The sequence below is a fragment of the Triturus cristatus genome, chromosome 11 (genome assembly GCF_964204655.1).
Source record: "Triturus cristatus chromosome 11, aTriCri1.1, whole genome shotgun sequence".
Taxonomy (NCBI): Eukaryota; Metazoa; Chordata; class Amphibia; order Caudata; family Salamandridae; genus Triturus; species Triturus cristatus.
This window is the reverse complement of record NC_140594.1, coordinates 902,126,429-902,146,041: the sequence shown is the minus strand read 5'-3', so window position 1 is coordinate 902,146,041 and position 19,613 is coordinate 902,126,429. Positions and strand designations below refer to the sequence as shown.

The 19,613-nt window shown below is 41.5% G+C and overlaps 1 protein-coding gene across 2 annotated transcripts in view; it reads right to left on the bottom strand.

Annotated features, from left to right (window-relative positions):
* STRIT1 (small transmembrane regulator of ion transport 1) overlaps positions 1-19,613 on the bottom strand; it is a 74,320-nt gene that overhangs the window by 12,470 nt on the left and 42,237 nt on the right. The gene's annotated exons all lie outside the window — the stretch shown is intronic.

Sequence of the window (19,613 nt, the reverse complement as noted above, 5' to 3'; positions counted from 1 at the left end):
GAAGGAGTTGCCTAATTGTTTCAATGCATTTAATGTATCATTATCAGGCATTGGCTTGGGTGTTAATGTTCCTGGGCAGGTTTCAAATCTCGAGGTCAATGCAGTTAAGGAACCGGGCCCGACTGCACAATGTAAGATATGTGATGTCCTCACCAATAAATGTACCTCTCCTTCCCTCGGGCACCGTACTTATGGTTGAATTTCAGTATGCTTTGCATGAAACTGATCTAGAGGTATGGAGCCAAATGATAAGCTAGTGTGCAATGAATCTGGAAATTCAAAGAATGGCTAGCACTCAGTTTGGAGAGTCATTATCGCCACAACCCCTGGATGAGGGACGGCAATGAAAGGTCCCAGTACCCTGATGCTGTTGTTCAGATAAGTGCTGGGTGAAATTAGGTATTTGAAGCATCAGGTGAAACTGCAAGTGAGATTAAGCAGCAAGTTGGGGGAATAGAGGTTCAGTTAGCACAATTTATAGATCGCTGCGACAAGGTAGAAATATAAATCTCAGACTTCGTGGATAAATTAGAGGCTGCTTCATCTAGCCAGTGCAGTTTGAGAAAATAGATTAAACTCCTTCTTGAAATGCAGAAAAAACTGGAGAACCACTCAAGATGCTTGAACCTAAGAATTGCTGGGGTATTGTTGGGGTCTCTGAAAGAAAGGGAGACAATATGGGGCCAATTTGCTTAAGTGAAGTCCTTATTAGGATTTTATCTATTCCCAGAATTTTCACAAGATTTTACTATCACACTGGCACATGGAGTGCCTTCACATGTACAATCCAATACCAGCTGCCCTCATGCTATCTTGGTTAACTTTGCTGACTGTCGGATAAAAGAAAAGACTTGACTAAAACCACCAAGGAGAAATCTTTCACAGCAAAGAATGAGTTTACTTTTTCAGCTGTTCTCCAATATGACTTTTAAAACAGCCCAGCGTTGGAGAAAATTTGAGAGAATTATATTTCAGATAGCAGGGGCCAAGGCTTCTGCAGTGCAAATGGCAAAGTTGAAAGTATTTCTTAAAGGGTGCTTTCATCTGCTTTCTCTAACAGTAGAGGTGCAAGCCTTTCTAGCTGTGATAAATTTAGAGTCTTCACCTGCTTCAGCTGCTAAGAGTCTGGGGATAATTTTCTCAGTCTTAAGTGTAGAAAATGTTGAACAATGTATTCTTGACAGAGAGTGGGTTCAATTAAATAGGGAGTGTGTGGTCTGGGGTTGGTGTCATTGCCGGAAAGTGGACATTGACAACAACCTGTTGTGGTGTTGGCTGCCTTAGATTGCAGGGGAGGATGCTTGGTGTGGGAGGAAGAGTGGCTCTCCATCATTGGCGGGGGACATTGATGGGTGTAGTGTGGTGGATTTTGGGGTCTGTAATGGAAAACATGAGGTACAGACGATGAATTTCAGTAGAGGATTTTTGAAAAATGGCTTTAGCAACCTAAAGGGTGCCCCAGCAAGATGCAGATGGTAAGTTGGCTTTGCAAGGTGGAGAATAAAAACTAAGACAAATTAGATTAGGCTGGCTTTGATTAGTATTGTAGTTTTCGCATACATTATTCACTTTACAAGTTTACTGCTTTCGGTTGGGTATCAGTTCGGGAAGCAGTTGTGATTTGGGAGCTGCTACTTAGTGCTGCTATAGTAGAATGCACTTTAGGCTTTCATACTTTTATATTTTTCAATTTTTTTGGAGGGCGGGCAATTTAAGACTAAGGGCTATTGTTTGCAGATGTGCACATAAATAGTTGTTTAGGCTGAGTGGCCCAACAAAGGTATGCTTTGAAGTAAAAGTAATATGGACTTTGTGAAAAGGAGGGCATGGCGAAACGTTTTTCATCCAATAGACTGAACAGGGAGAGGAAAAAGCAAGCAATTGAAACCTGAGTAAACTCAACAGCAATTCTTTTACAAGAAACCTCATATTCCCTCCAGCAATCTAAACAAGTTTGATGAGTTTAAACATGGGCGGTATATAAAAGCTTTTTTTGGAGGGGGCTGCACACAGAGGGGTAGCAATTTATATTAATAAGAATGCCGAAGAAAATAAATATACTTTGTCATGTATCCCAGTTAGGCCTAGTAGGAAAGATTGCCATTTTGACATGTACACAGTTCTTTCCTAAAGTTTCCTTCCCTTTCCACATTGACTTTTGACACACATTTGCATTTGTCACACTTTAGGTTTGTTTCCTGGAAACGCCAACCTTGTTTACACGAACCAGCTTCACAAGAACACTATCATATTGCCTTGGCATTGTCTACAAGGCCTACACGTATGTTGTACAAATGTGTTTGTTATTTACGTCCATATGGCAACATAGCTATCTGTGGAATACAAACAATGGCATCTTGAGCACAATCTCGACCCAAGCCAAGGATGCCTTTTTCTAAATATAAACATCTGTTTCTGGGTATAGTCAGAGAAGGCACTTCTGATGAATTCGCGAGGTCCCTCCATGCTTAAGCTATCATCCAGCAGCTGTCAGACATCTCCCTGAGGGGTGTCCAGTTTGTGACCAAGACGGGATCCTACATTCATACCCACCAGGTAATGTTGGATCATCCAGTAAGGGGTTTATTAGAAGAACATACACATACACCCTAGACACGTAGGTTAGAGTTGTGCATAGTAGGAGTATGCCAGATCGATATATTAATTAATATGCTTGCATATATACATTGTCTCAGCAAAATGGTGGAACTTTTTGTTCTGTTCACTGTCCTGACGCTTATTATAACTTTCATCTGTTTTTGTCTATTGGTCTTTGCAGCACATATATTCTATACAAGAATCACTTTTGTTCAATAAACATTGAAAATGTCCCTTTATGTAGTCTTTTTATATTTCGCTGAGCAAAAGAGAGTACAAGTGTATGAGCAAAAGGATCTAGGTCTGTCACCATGGTTCCTGAGGGGACAGGTTTGTCATGTTCAGTGGTTGCCAGAACTGTTGGCTCCTTGTCTGGGTTTGGGGGGCTTATGGTGGTACTGTGAGGTAGCTGGTCCAAGGGACATCTGTCAGGAGCTCACCTGTGTTTCTGCAGAAGTGCCCAGGAACTGAAGACAAGGTCCGCTACCTCCCCCAACCACCCATCATGCCTATCAATGGTGATTAGGGAAGAAGGGACACAAAACAAGGAAAAAAGGGGAAGAAATCCCTCGACGTGGTTCACCTTTCATGGGGCTTTCGTCCTAAACAAAACTAAAAAAAGAAGGGGCCGTGTTAGATGGCAATGTGTATTTTCTTTATGCAACAACTATAAACCATTCTATGAGTACCTCCCTTCTTCTGATTAGGGCAGGGGAAGATGAAGTATAGTCCAGGATACTGTGCTGTGTGGAAGGAGTAGAGTACATAAACACACTTAAACCAGTAAGAAATACACAACTAGGTTCATGAAAGTAATACTACTGCTCAACAGTCTTACTAAACTTCTGGCCGGTAAATAATGAGTTGAGTTGAGGTGATAGGAACTTCAGGATTCCTTGCGCGTTCATAAAATTCACGTGACATGTAGAACTTCCAAGCATTTAGAGAATAACATCCCCTGTCTTCATGTAAGAGGTTCTTGAGTAAATATTAAAAAAAATGGCATCGCCGAAACGCTGTTACCGTATTCTTCAGTTTCCACTTCTTTTCAGTCTCTGAAGGTAAACAAAGTCTCGACCAGCAGTAAAGGAAAGCAGACTGGAGTGGTGGCTTAGGAGGGCAGATGAGCGGAACTACAGTGCAGGGCTGGTCCGGCCGACAGGCAGAACCAACAGCCAGAAGTCCGGCCGGCGGAACCATCACAGTCCGGTCGACGGGCGTAACCCAAAAGCTATCGTCCTGCCTGCCCGTGGAACCAACCCCCTCTGCCGTCCGGCTCGGTAATTTGTGGGCAGAAATTGAGGCAGTCCAAAAGGATAGGGCAATCACTGGAGAAGGGGACCCAGCACGCCATCAGAGGTCCCAGGCGATAACAGCAGCAAAAGGTACCGCAGAGTGCACGAACGAGATATGCTGTAGACAGGAACTGCCGGCGGGAGTGAGGGACTCGACGCGAACCGGAAGTGCAGAACCAAAGCTGGAACACTAGAACGCAATGCGCAATATCCGTGGAGAGTCAGGCTTTTGAGCTTGCCTGACTTCCTCGCGCATGCTCGTTCCTGAGCCGCCATCTTGAATCAGTGTTGCCGGCAATTGTGACAACAACATATCCTTCGGCGTGCACGGAATCAGTCTGGCACCATCCCACAGCCTATGTTGTCCTCAAACGCGCAGTTCCTACTGTTTAGTGGAAACTACATAACAACATGGTATGCTGATACTGAAGGTTAATGGTGTAGAGTGAGCTGTGTGATAAGCTCCTCACAACTGACATGGGTTAATGTTTTTGGCTCAGTTGAGGTTGGCTTATGTCCTTTTTCTAGACCGTTTAAATCATTAGCCACAACTCAAAGAGAAATCATTATGGGAGATGATTTTAACTTTCTACAAAGTACTGGACTAGAAAATAGGATGAGCAATAGGAAGCAGCATACACCCAAGATAGTGAAAATTCTAGAGGAGTTTATAAGAACTTATGGTTAAGTGAATCCTTGGAGAATGGTGTTTCCCGATAAAAGTGAATTTACCTGCTTCTCTACCAGGTACAAAACCGTGACTCGAGTCCCTTTTTTTTTCACCCCATCTACAGTTGAGTTTAAACATTTCAATATGTTACCAAATGGATTTCTTACCATTCTGCTTCAGAGCTTTCTATAATAAGCAGAGAACAGGATCCAAATAACAAACTTAGGTCTTTAATAAAAATATAATTGGAGGATGAGAGCTGGATTGGAGCATGTAAAGTAGAGATTTAAAGCTTTTTCAAAAGTAATAAGAGTACAGCCTCAATTAGAAGCGTATGGGTGCCATTAAAGCTTCTTTGCGACTTTCTTGATATCTAGAGATATAGCTAATTTTTAAGCATTGAAAGTGGACAAGGTTTGATTGGAGAGCCAAATTAATTATAACTATAGGACATTTTTTATGTCAGAATCAAATGAGAATAGGAAATCATTGGAAGAAGCAAAATTGGCTAGTCAGTAGCATTATCATACTAAAAACTATGTACAAAAATCCACTTACCTACAAAAGATATGGGAGGAGAGTGATTTTGCGGTGAAGTATGTGGCATGGCAGGCCCATGAGCAAAGTGCAAATAATACTATTAGCTATGTGAAACGCCTTAGAATAGGGGCATTATGCACCTCAAAGGATAAAATTAATGATACTTTAAAAAAACATTTTACGAACATTTATAGAATCTCTCCAAATGTAGATCTTTTAGAATTGGCTCTATTTTTGGATGGTATTTCTCTCCCAGTATTATCAGAGGTGATCAGAGCTTTATGGATGTCACCTTCTCGTTGCAAGAATTGGAAGAGGTGATGAAAAACCTATCAGGAGGCAAGTTTTGCGGGACCAGATGGGCTCCCCTTTTAATTTTATAAAGTGTTTGCAGAAGTTTTAAATCCCCATGTACTGGAAGTTGCCAATTACATTGTCTTTTGGTTTAGGGAATGTGGTTTGTTTTGTTAAAAAGGGCCAAGATGCCACAGATTTAAATTCTTATTGGCCCATTAAACTTTTAAACTCTGACTATAAAATTATAATGAATCTGATTGCAAATAAGGTCAATAAATTAGCACATAAATGTATCTATGGGGACCAGAATTGTTCCATTACGAGGCATTAGCTCTACACGAACACAAAATATTTAATTGAACCTTTGGATGTATTTGCAATGAATTGGGTCCCGGCACCAATTTTTTTTCTTCTGAAAATGCTTATGATTTTGTGGTCTGGGAAACTCTATTTTTAATTTGGTTTTTCAGCTCAGACCACGGGGTTCATTGCAAAGGGGCATTATAATGCTAAAGCCAAACTAATTTTAAATGCAGACAAGGTTGGTGCATTTAAATTCTGAAGGGGAACCAGGCAGAGCTGCCCTCTTTGCACTCTCATTTTTGCTTTTTTTTATTGAACCTCTAACTCATACTATTCAGACTGATAGAGTTATTAATGTGACTATTCCCCACATGGCAAAAATAATGCTTTACGCTAATGATATTATGTTAATATTGACCCCGAGGAGTAAGTGCACATTTCATGTTGTAGGTGGGTACAAAGTTAATATGTCTAAGTCTGAAGCAATTCTCACCAACAACCCGAAAGAAAATTTGTTACCAGAATTCTCAGATATGTGCACACCCAACCACAACGTTATTTGTGGGTTCTTATACTGAAGGTGTCAGAGAATTATATGATATAAATTACAAGACCCTTAAAGCACAGTCAAATGCTTGTTAACTAGGTGGAAGTTGCTCCCTTTCAGGCTTCTTGGTAGGGTAGCCTTAATAAAAATGATGGTTCTCCCCTTGTTTAACTTTTTATGAGCCGCAGTTCCATGTGTTTTGTATTCTCAGTTCTTTAATCTGTTCGATCTATGTTTTAGTTTTTTATGGGCTAAACTGAGCCCAAGACTAACACTATATACTTTATATAGGGGTAGGGTAGAAAGAGGCTTGGCAAAAGCTAAAATCCTTTTACTTTGCACAATTGCACTAAATGTTTTTGGGTTTCAGAAAATATGCACTTTGCGTGGGTATTTTCGGAATGAAGTTTTACATATGATGATGCTGATGATAGATAGAAAATCAAATCCGAGATCCTTTAAGATTAATCGAATCCCCCAAATAGGTAAAATATAAGGGTCTGATTATGAGTTTGGTAGTCTTGGAGCGGGCCGCCATGCCAGTGCCTCGTGACTATACCACCAAACTGGACAGCCAGCCACCTGCCAGATTACAAGTTATCTTGTGGTCTGGCGGGCAGTCCTTTGGTGTTCTCACGGCAGTGCCTATGAAAAAGGCACTGCAATGGGAACGCCAAAGCCTGTTCCTTCATGGCATGGACTGTAAAGTCAATGCTGTGCAGGAAAGGGGGTGACAGCACACAGGGGGCACAACATAGCCCTGATGGAGCAGGCGGCCCTGTAGGACCACCTTTGTTTACTCACGCCATAGTTTTCATGGCAGTCTCACCGCCATGGAAACTGTGGCGGTGAGGAAACTCCAAATATGCTGAGCAGTGCCACAGTGGCATGGCCAGCATAGTACGGCCTCTGACCACCATGCCACAGCAGCAAGATCCAAGATCCCCAGGGGTTGGCTGGTCCTGTGGTGGTCCTACTACCGTATTCATAATATTCCAGGTGGAACATCAGTCGGGCATTCCAGGCACCGCCACCATGTGTTCATAATCAGTCCCAAAGTCTTTGAAATGTTTTTTAAAAGAAAGATGCAATTTCTTAGAGAGTGTAATGTCCCTTATGTGAACTCAGAAACTTACCTGCTTCTGATTGAGTTGGATAGGGGGGCCACTAGGGAGTCTGACACTGTCCCCAGATGAAAAACGAATAGTTTTGTGAAGTTAGCAGATTGTTTTGTGAATGACATATGGGAAACCTTTGAAGACATACAGATGCTAATTCGGCACAGCAAATGTGGCTGCAGTGATCCTCTAGAGCTCTTCATGACGTTTTATTGCACATAGACTCTAAAAATACAGGATGGAGCTAGTTCAACATTTAATGAGTACTTCCCAGGAGAAAAAAATGTGGGTTCTGGAATAGATATTTTCAGTCAATGAAGAGAACTGATGTTTTTAGCTGGAATTTTCAGCAAACGGCTAAGAGAAGAGGGATAGTATTAGGTTGGGACATTTGCAGAAAAATTAATCCATTGAATTTTAAAATGTGAAGAGGGGTGACATTTTCCAACGTGCAATTCATTTCCAAATAGTTAATTTATAGGACCTCTCCACTAAATAAGGAGTGCCTTAATAAGTGCTTTTGGTGTGATTTATTGGGAGGCGGAAATTGGTCCCATATTATTTGCAGTGTAGAAAATTGAATGATTTGGGAGCAGTAGTTTTAGATCTTTTGGAAAATCCGCTCCAGATTCACATTCCTGAAATCCCATGCTAGCACTTCTAAGGTATTGCCCTATGTCAGGTGATGAAATAAGGCATTAAAAATTGATATACGCTTTGACATTAGTGGCACGATCACTGATGCTATTAAAATGCAGAAGGTAAGGGTGTGTTCTCTTTCCGATTGGGCACCTTGAGAAAAGTCCATTAGCTATGGGTTCTCTTCTTAGCAAACTAAGGGAACTGGATCGAGGATCCATTGGGGATGGAGGGGACTGGATTTGATGAATGCCTCATTGTAAAGACTCTTGATTATTTGGAAAGGAAAAGTTATGTGGACATTTTAGTAGTTTATTGTTATATTAGTATTGGTCATTTTTCTTTTCAAACTGAATTAATTGTTTGATGATGCTGGCTTTTCACTGTACCGCTGATCAAATATTTTTTAATTTTTTAAAACAGAAACTCCATGATTTAACAGAATCCATGAAACAATCATTTCTGACACGAATTAATCATGGTAAGAGTTGTGGTGGATCACTTTAGAAACTTGCAATCATTTACAATAGCACCTTTGATGGCATGCAGGCAGATGGCCAGCTAATCAGAATCCTCTTTTTGAGGGCTATAGCTATTGTTCCAGACCCACAAAAGGAGAATTCTTACAGCTCTTAAGGTCACTCCTGTGTATGGTGGGACCTGGCAGCTCTGAGGGCGCTGGAGCTTTCTCTTTCCTAATGAGATAAACTAAAAGGACTCCATTCTTCTGCAGTACTAACTCAGCCACTGAAGAATCGACCTGTTTACACACAGATGCCTGGTACCTTCCTTTGATTTTAGTGAGAGGGAAGCCGATTCAGCCAAAAAAGATTACACAAATTTAAACAGTGTGATACTTTCCTGGTTGTTTAGGCTTCCTGGGGTTCAGACCCATAATTAAGGAGAGAGTCCTTAACAGCCGTTATTGACCAAAGATGCATAAGGCGTTAAACAAAATAGGTCAACATCTCCATGTAACTATGTACCTAAAATTGCTACGCAGATTATCTGAAGATGCTTGAACCATATTCAGTACTCTGGGTTTAATCCGTATTAGAACATTGGAATGTTGGGAGCTCCATTTTAGACAATGGAGTGCTCCATGCTTCTAGAGCAACATTCCAATGTTTTCACAAAGGCCTCTCGGAACTTGAGGGGATTTAAATCCCCTCAAGCTTCGAGAGGCCTTTGTTTAATTTGTTAGAGCATTCTGCCCTCTAGTGGCAGAATGTTCTAATAGCCTTATAGGCCTTCGTAACAGAGCTATACCGGCTATAAAAGTCCTGTTCCCTTGTTAAAGTCCCTCGCCTTCGGTTTGGGCCTTTAACGCGGGAGCGGGCCTTTAATAGCCAGTATAGCCCGCTACGGTGGGCTATAAGGCTCTAGTCTAAAACTATATCGCTTTTGTCTAGCTCAAGGAGAAAGTCTCCACATTATGCATGTAATTAGTGTACTCACAATTCTGAAATCCCAAAACAACAAAAACATGCCCTTCATTCGAGAACATTTTGTTTTTGTGAAACTTTAAACAACTTTCCATTGCGAGAAATGCCCTTAACCCAACGACTCTTCTCCCACTCATACCTTCAGTTACGTTTAAAAGAAAGAGACCGTTCCATATACAGTCTGTACATCACGACATTGGACTGTGGTCAGATCTTAACTTAAGCCGTCTACCCAGAAAACAATCACACAAAGGGCAGCCCACCTTCTCTACATATAGAAGCTAAAGATTCTCTAGCAATAACTCTAAGCTACCCTATGCCCTCTCTAATTAATCTGAACTTTGAATTTATTTTGGCTCTGTACCTCTCTGCTTACCCCAATATGTTGATACTGGTGTATTTACTGCTTTCCTATTGTGCTCCTCATGATTTGGCTTGCACAAAACAAAACATATCAACAGCAATGTACATTTGTTGCATTTACGCTTGTCGTCATCAGTGTTTATCATGATTACAATTTTTACCAGTTTCAAAAGTACTGCCCTGCACTGCAGGCAAAGCAGTCTTCATTGGCCTGTCTTCAGGCTGTCAGCATTAGTAGTCGTCACTAGCATCCCTAAATTCAATGTGTCATAATTATTTTCTATGAGCCAGATGACAATGTTAGCATGCAGAGTGGACCGTTGTTAGCCGGCCAACCAAACATAATAATCCCTTTGCTGATTACAGTTAATGTTACAGGCCAAAAAAAGAGATCATTTTGTGTCTGATCAGCTGCCAACCTCCATCCTGTGTGCTGTGAGCAAATAGGTAGCCCTGTGGGAGCATCAACAGCTTCTCACCTCAATGTTTTAATGGAAAACAGCTGCTTCTTTCTGCTGCATTCCATTAGTCTTTCCTCTAGCAGCTGCTGACTGACACACAGCTGTGTGTGCTCCTCTCTTTGCTTTCGCTGAGAGAGAAGCCCAATCAGCCAACGAAAAATTAGAAAAAAATGTAAACAAGTGTTTATTCATTTTCTTTGGTTGATTGGGCTTCTCTTCACCAGAATAAAGGTGTTAAGCCCTAACAGCCATCCGTGACTCAGTTATTACTGCAGAAAAAGCTGAGGGAGCACTGCGAGAAGATGAAGCTGTGTTATTCACCCAAACATTAAGGTGAGAGGGTCCTCATGCTACTGCAGTGCTCACTATTTTAAGTAGGGATGGGTAGAGGGGCTAATAGCTGCAATATCCTCACCTGAAGGGAAATAACTGCTATTAAGTCCCCCCCACTCGATAGGCTCCCTTGATGGCTGCTTGGGTCAATCACCATGAGGAATGTTTGCAGGTGTTGGCAATACCACTTACTCACAACATTAGGATTTTGGGAGCTCCACTTGAGACAGAGGAGTGGCTCATAGCCAATAGTGGCTAATATTGTATCATGCCAAAAAGCCTCAACAGAATGTCACTGCACATAGCGCTCCCCTGTTACTAGGGTAACAAACCCACCAAAAGTTTCACTAGGGTACTTCAAATTTGCAGATATTCTCCATAGCCTCTTAAACCCACTTTTGCCCCCAACAACTCAAGGGGTCAGCTCAATGCTATCACACTCCTCCGTATTGACCATAATTTACAACATGCCAGTCTGCTGTAAATATATGTGTCTTCATTAGCATTATCAGATACAGCAGGGCTAAAATAGGAATTTGAATAATTAAAATAAACAGTTGCCAGAAAAGATTTGAGTGCTAGAGGCATGATCACTATTTATGAAAATACAAATATTTTTATGTGGGAGACACTGTAGTACTGGCACTTATAACATATTAATACGGTTGTCTTGCCTTATGCTGGTCTTTGTTTGATTATAACTTTTTTAATATGGTTTGCGTTAAAGTCTGAGATACTATTAACATTATTAAATAGCCCTCCCATTGAGGTATAAATGCCCTCAACAATGTTCGTCATATATGGAGTATCTTGTATTATCCCATATGTATATATAAAAAAAAACTAAAGCTGGTGTAACAGGTGTGTCATAAAATTAGTTTGCACACCACGTCCTTGTGCAGTTGTTACACTGTTTCAACCACGTGAGTGAAGTCTTCGGACTGCAAGTTTGCTAAAGTTTGCCATTAGTACCATGGTTCGGAATTTCTCCATATCAGTGATATGTTGGCATGAAACACAAACAGAGTGTGAAATGTCTTCACGTCTATTTATACCTTCAATACGCACAGGACATTTATAAACAATGAAGCCAAGAAAGAACATACACGTTGAACAACTGGATGAAATGTGCCACAAGAGAGTATCTGTTTCTGAGCAGGATGAGTCTTCAGTCTAGAGAGAAGTCTTGAATTTCAATAGGACGACACATCAGAGATGTAAAAGCAGTCACTCCACTGGAAAATCAGTTGTGATAGGATAGCCTTCTGAAAAACTAAAGGGTTTTGTCTATTGTGAAAAATCACTTCATGTGGGCAGATTTCCTGTATGTTCAGGTCAAGAAATGATTGTTACCATCTTTCCTTAAGCCTGAAATGCTTGAAAGAAAATTTAAAGTTCATTTGCAAAAAAATGTTTTCTATTCATTAAAACGTAATGTTCACATTAGGGGTGGGCGGAATTTGCGTAATTGCGTCACGCAAATCTCCGCGAAACGGTAAAAAATCTCCGCGAACACGCAGAAATTCCGCGAACACGCGGAATTGCTTGTTCGCGATCCTTTTTTCCTGTTCGCAATTGCTGTTTGCGTGTTCGAGGAGAAATATCTCGCGAACATGCATTTTGAGAACGCGAACAAGCAAAAATTTCGCGAAATCGCGGAAAGCAGACTTTTGAGCAATTTCGCGTTCTCCGCGGAACGCGAAATTACGCAAATTCCGCAAATTCCGCGAGCAGAACGGAATTTGCCGCCCAGGCCTAGTTCACATGTAGATAGAAACCTCGAGCACTGTGATCAACATTGCCCCTTTGGAAAGTATAGGGAAATTATGAGTGTATTCATCTTTAAGGGAAATCATAAAAATCTGTTAATTTAATACATTAATGTAAAATAAGTATATATATTAATTTTAAAGCTAGATTTAATGACATGAAATGTTACAGCCCTTTTACCCTAAAAGTGAATTAAATATATGATTAATAAAAATATATTTATTTTATAACAATATTTAATAAATAGTTTAATAACACAATCCAACCTACAATATGGGTCTCATTACGATGCCGGTTGGAAAGCATTCCGACCAACTCCTTGTTAGAATCATTTCCGACCAACTTTGGTTCAGGGAGTCCGACCGACCAATTACGATGTTTCCAAAACCCGTTTGGTCAGACTCCTATTGACTTGAATGGGAGCCTGTGTAACGACTGGCTCCCATTGAAGAAAGGAGTGGTTGCGGGAAACCTTGCACCCTGTGGTGGGCACCCCATGGTGCCTGCCACACTATGCATGGTTGTAAAGAGGGGCCCCATGGATACCCCACAGGCCCCAATAGGAAGCCTCTGGGTGAAAGGGAGCCTGCTAAGGGCCCCTAAAGTCAGTTTCCAACAGCCGTTCTGTGTCGGAGAAACCGAGTCTTAAAGACTGTCCTAATCCGATATTGGAATACGTCTGTCAGAAACGTGGTCCATTGACCTGTATGATTAGTCTCTAGAACCGAGTCAGACCGAACGAACGGTTACCTTCCATTGTAATTGGTCAGTCGGAAATGTTTCCGAGTCAATCAGAAACATGCGTTCTGTCCCAGGTTAGGAAAATCCGAATGCCGTTCAGAGCCTTTCTGACCGACATCGTGAAGAGGCCCTAAATGTTTTGTTTTGTTTAATATGCAGTAACATTTACTAAAAATTATCTAAAGATAACATTTGTTTTGTGGGAGTAAATTCAGAACCTAACTATAACAACCCTGTAACCTTTGTTTTTCCAGTGAATTTCTATGTTTTTTAACACGCACATTAATATATCCAAGCTACAGAGAGGCGGAGCACTCACAGGACAACTTTATTATAAGCAAATGCATTTCAACACACAGCCTTCTTCAGTGCTTATCATTACGGCATTACACATAGCACATGTTAAAATTACATCCAAGTTGATTTCATTGGAGCACTGCAGAAACATAGCCAGCAACAAAAGGCTTTCAAAGTTCTTGGTCTAAATACCAGTTTTACAGGCTGCCATGTCAGCGTGTGTTTTTCTTGCTTTGACCATTCATGCACATTTCGTTTTTCACTTATTTTACTTTGTTCTTAAAGTCTCTCATAGACAATTTTATATTTCATCCTGTATTGAAGGAAAAACGAAAGTGGTTAATGTGACTTAAACACTGGCTTAGTGCTGGCAATCCTTCATAAAATGCTTGGCTTCTCTGTCTCCAAACAAAGGTGCAATGTTAGCCACTTTTCTGTCCCTCAAAAACATACCATGGTCTATAATATAGATACTGCGCAATTTCCCTGTTTATGCCATGTGCAAACAAGAAAAGGTTGCCCTATTAAATTGAACGCGCACCCCCAAGGTCAGCCCCGAAGTCAGACTGCCCTGGGTGCAGCACATTCAAGTGAAATATGGAGCAGCTGTTAAGCAGTTGCTCCGTGTTTCACTGTGCAGGTGTCAAGCAGTATGCACTTTTCATAGGGATTAAAGATCCACCTGTTGGCAGGTGCAGTGAGTGACTGCACCCGCCTGCAAGTGGATATCTGGGTGGTCCATAGGCCCCTTCCTCCCCCCTCCAGAGGGCTGCCATTAGGGGGCGCACAGCGAACTGTCAGTGTGCCTCCTGACAACTTCTTTGCCTTTGCTACCACAGCTATATCATGGTGCTGAGGCAAAGGGATTCCCTCAATTGCATGGGGCCACCCTTTGTAAATAGCGCTGGCGCTATATGTGTGCCAGAGCTATCCGTATTGTAGAAAGGGCCACAAAAGTGCCTGCAGCCCCTTCTGTTATACCTTTGTGCCCCGAGGGTGTAAAGTGGGTGCACCCCTGGGGCACGTTCTGGGCATTACCTAGATATTGGCACCCTGGCCATTGGACCCCTCTGTAGAAACTCCTGAATTCTCTAAATGGCAAAAATAGGAAACATAATTGGGTAAAAGTATATCTGATTCTAATGGAGAGTGCATCTTTCAAATAAGGTCCCAACTTTCCAGTGCTTTAAAAAGTAACCAGCTATCTATATTTCTTCAATCTGATAAGAACTCCTATGTCCCTATCATAGATAAGTTCTTCAACTTTCTTTTAAATCAAGGGCTTAAAAATATTATATTCAACAAATAAAATTAATTTATCTTCCTAGAAAGATTTTCAACAATAACCTATCCAGAATTAGTATACTTTTAGCTAAAAATACATGGATTAAGTAAAGAAATCAATTTGCATTTAAATGGTGACACTGCATTTATCATACATTTCTAATCAATCAAATAAAATGAGGAGTTATAGGTTCATCTGTGGCTGGCACATCCAGACCCAAGACATTGGACAAAATGCAGAGGTGAGATAAAGTGACAGAAACATAACATTTAGGCGCTGATTACGATGTCGGTCGGAAAGGCTCCGAATGGCATTCGGTTTGTTCGAATCCGATTCGGTACCCGCATTTCGGACAGAATTGGAAACCCTTCCTACCGACCAATTACGATGTTCGGAAAGCGTTCGAACTTTCCGACTCAGTTCTGACTCCGTTCTGAATGTCATTCGGGAGAACCGAGTCGGTCAGAGCAGCCTCATACAGGTCTACGGACGGTGTTTCTGACTGACGGATTAGGATGTTGGATTCGGACAGCTTTCTGTATGGGTCTGTCCAACTCAGATCAACTGTCGGAAACTGACTTTGAGGGCCGGTAGTAGGCCCTTCGTCACCCGGGGCCCTCTTCCCAACCATGCACAGTGTGGCAGTCACCATGTGGTGACAGCCAAAGGATGCAATGTTTTCTACAGCCACCTCTTTTTTCGATGGAAGCCTGTGTTGTCGGTCTGAACACATGCTCCTATTGAACTCAATAGGAGTCTGACTGAACGGTGTTCAGCAACGTCGTAATTGGTTGGTCGGACTCTCCAAATCCGTTTCGGTCGGAAACCATTCCAAGGCCGAGTCTGGCGGAATGCTTTCCAACCGACATCGTAATGAGGCCCTTAGGTAATAATGTATGTTAGCCAATCTTATGCTTTGTATTGTTGTTATAAGTTGAATTCAATTTGCAATTATTAAGAAGTCTGAGTACAACTGATAATCAACTTAAGTTTTAATGGTTGTCTCGAATAGATGTCAATGATAACTGGTATAGACTTCTATACTAACCAACTACTAGCAAGTGACAAAAATAGTTGTTCTTTAAGTTGGACTTTTTTGAATTATTCTTTCTTGTTAATAGGAAACCATTTGCTTTAAAATATTTAAAGTTATTTATTCATTATTGAGTCAATTTCAAAGGGCAAATAACACCATCGTGAATTGCCCTTCGATTGTTTTTGTTGAACATTTGATTTTTATATAATACTTGATAAACCTGATTATTTGAAACTCATGAAAAAGGCAAAATGAACCCAGAAATACATGTGTTGATTGATGTTAACTTAATCTGGTGAACATAATTTTTGGACTGACAGGATTCCTCTTCTTTTCTTGAAACTGTTTTCTATATTTTCTCAGGCTCCCCTGATATTATACCATTTGATTGGGGTATATGGGGGAGGTCCACATAAGCAGATTAGGGGGTTAAGTCACAAATTTCTAAATTGTTCTGTGATATCAACTGAATTCTGTTTGCATCCCTGATTATAGGACATATTATACAATTTCACATGACACATTAGTATGGTCTTTCCAATTGTTGGTGCCAGTGATAATTGCAGATGCAATCATGATGATTAAAGACTCAACAGGATTGTATGTCTAAAACAAATATGGTCCAGTTAGCTGAATTTGAAGTTAATTTGAAAATATATTAAACTGCCTTACAGATATGCATTTGTGTCACAACTATGAGGAATTTAAGAAGAAGCACAACATGAAAACAAAGGCAAAACATGCAATATTTACTGTTATGTTTGTTGATATTCTCTTGCATTGAAGTATCCAGGGATATTGATTAATGGGTACATTATTTTCTATGAACAATAACTGCATGGCCGGATTAAATCTTGTGTGGTGAGGACAGTTACTAGAAATTGATGGATGTAGAGCAAATATAGTAGAAGTAATTTTTAAAGTATTTCTTGTTCTTCAGCACCTGCAGCCCCTGATAGACCCTTTGCCTTTTTTTGGCATAATTTAACCCACAGATATTCAAAGTGGCAATTCGCAGTTTCCCCAGGCCTGTCATCTGAGCAGTCATAGTATATCTTATCCTATAACGGTATCGCATAAAACAGAAACACTCCACAAGCAGCATAGGATGCACCACACACCAAATCCAACCCTTCTGTGTGGTCCCATAACCCACCCTCCCTTCACTCCCTCTGCCCCCCACAATACAAGCAATCAGGCATAGCCTGAGCGATGTGTGCTCAATCTACTACCAGCACCAATCCCCTCTCCAGGTCCGTGTAGTAATTCTATGTTTTTTTTCTGCCCCCTCGCTCCTTTTAGCCCTTGGCCAGTACCAATTCAAGTGATACATTAACAGTCACCATCCTGAAGATCATTTAGCCTTGCTACTGCTGTTCCCCTGGTCAAGCTCAGACAGATATTCTTGAGCTTGTATTTCAGAAGTGAAACTGCAGGTATGTCCTTTGAAGATGATCTTCAACCTAGCCAGATTTTTAAGATAAACCTCAGCCCCAATTTTTTTAAAGGGATTAAACAACTGTCGGAGATGCCATCTCCGCTCCACCATAGCATATGCAAAATCAGGTTTGGAGAAAAATGGCACCACTTCAAATGACTTACTGACATTTAGGCGGGCCTTATGGTAAATAAATTGCCTCAATAAAAATTTGTCAAAGTAGAGTAGCATTACCCTGGGCATTTCAGTATCGCTCTCTGGGTGTTTTCTCGCCATTAGTGGAAACCGGTGGGAGTGTTGGATTTCAAAGTCCCAGTCCCATTTGGCTTGATCCGGGAAGGCACCTCTTAGCAGGTTCACCATAAAGTCCCTGGTGTAACCTCCCTCCACCCCTTCGAGGATCTCCAAAAAACTTAAATTATTCCGCTGGTGGTGATTTTCCTGGTCTTCCAACTTAAGCATAACATCGCATAAGGCTGGGCCCTGGGACACATTATGTCCTTTCAGGGCTTCCACCTCTATTTATAGGGACTCTGTTCTACTGTTGTTAACCGATCAGTGATCTCTCCACCAGTTTTGTTCAATTTCCACAACCCCCTTGTAATTTCTTAGAGGCAGCCCTAGCGTGTAGACTTTCATTCCAATTTTCTTCTTCCATTTGCTTAAGAGATAGAAAAATAGTTGCAAGCGATGGTTCTTGGCTTGACACAGACATTCCCTTTCCTGTATTATCATTATTACTTAGACCAGGCTCTTAAAATGTTAACTGAGCATTAGAATAATCCCATTTTAATTGTTGCCTACTGTTCCAAGAAATGCTCTCTCTCTTTTTTTTTCTTCTTTTTGATGCCTTTTTCTTTGTGTTAGCAGCAGGTCTTCCATCAAAATACTCCTGTTCGAATCTGAGGTAACCTTGTTACTAATGATGAGCTCTCTTACTTGGAGGAATCTGAGCCGTCTGTTATTGAAAAAAATCCCCTTGGCAGATCAGGGGATAGGACTCCCAGCTGTCTATAGATTGCATTTCCTGGACCTAGGTTTTACTGTGCTTGTGATACCCTTCTCCTCCTCCCCTCTAATTTATCCTCGACCTAATGGAGCAGTGCTGCCATCCACAGCTATATTCGGTGTTACCCTGTGTTGGCCATTTTCTATAGTGCCTTTTTTGAGAATAGATTTCACTAGCTACACCAGAGTTATCACAGACTATTCCTTCAAGGGTTCCACAGTTTACGTTACCCTCCTTCCCAGAAATAGAGGGGCAATAAACAGCTTCTAAGGGGAGATCACTTTTTTTAGCCTCTCCTACAAGAGATGGGGTGCAAATAAAGATGCAATTGAGGGTTGCAATGACCCACCTTCCGACTGTCCTGAGTTATGGAGTGTCTTTAGTAATAGTTTTTTTCCTCCTCCGGGCTCCCTTCTGTGCTTGCCAGGACACTCTCGTTGCTTTGCTTACTTGCTTGTCTTTGAAGCAGCTGATTGTGGAATACAAGCAATTGCTCCTCCCACTGTGGCCTCGGCAGACCCTGGGCCTGCGTCCCACGACTTCACTGCTTTTCGTCCTCCTCATCCCATCATGCTCTCTTCGGGACCCGCTCCGGTGCTCCAGCAAGGCCACTGTCCAGCGCAGGACAGTAATTGAGAAAGCAGGGCCAGCTTTAGCGCTGGAGGTGCCCGGTGCCCGAATCATTTCTGGTGCCCCCATACCCCAGGAACGCCTCCTCAGATTCTCTCACTACCAGCAGGCATAAGTTCCCCTCATACCTCCAAACATAAGTTATTGCTAAACACAGTGGCCCCCCTGAGTTTTGCTCCTCCTCCTCAGGTCAGCGCACAGTGCGGCCGCACCAGTCGCACTGCCCTAAAGCCAGCCTTGCGAGAAAGTCTGCAAAAGCCACCCAAAATCCGGCGAGTCAGCCAGCAAGCCAAATTAGCGCATCTGCGAAGCAGAGGCCCATATCTACAGCTGGGCAGATGGAAAACAAACACACGGACCATGGAGAGAGCGGGGCGGCGTGAACGCAGAGGGTAAAGCAGGCACCATCTTTGCTCCAATATAGCACTATTTTAACTATGTTTTTTCAGGGTTAATAAACTTTGTACTTTTCCCTTTACTTTACTATAGAATGTACTCCCCACTAAAGCAGAGACCTCCATATTGAAAAGTATAGAGAAAGTTTAAAAAATTGATTAAACTTTTAAAAACTTAGAAAAAATAACAAAATGTAAAAAGGACACAAAATGAGTGCAGCACCGTATTTAGCAACAGTCACCTGGTGATGATGTCATTGGTGGCACTTACACTACAAACGACTGTTCTGCAAGATGCACAGAGTTGCACTCTGCATAAGCAGGGACAGCAGTGTCTAGCGTATAATTTGTACTGAAGGTACCCACTCAAGTATACATTTTTATATGTAAAGAACAGTGCAAG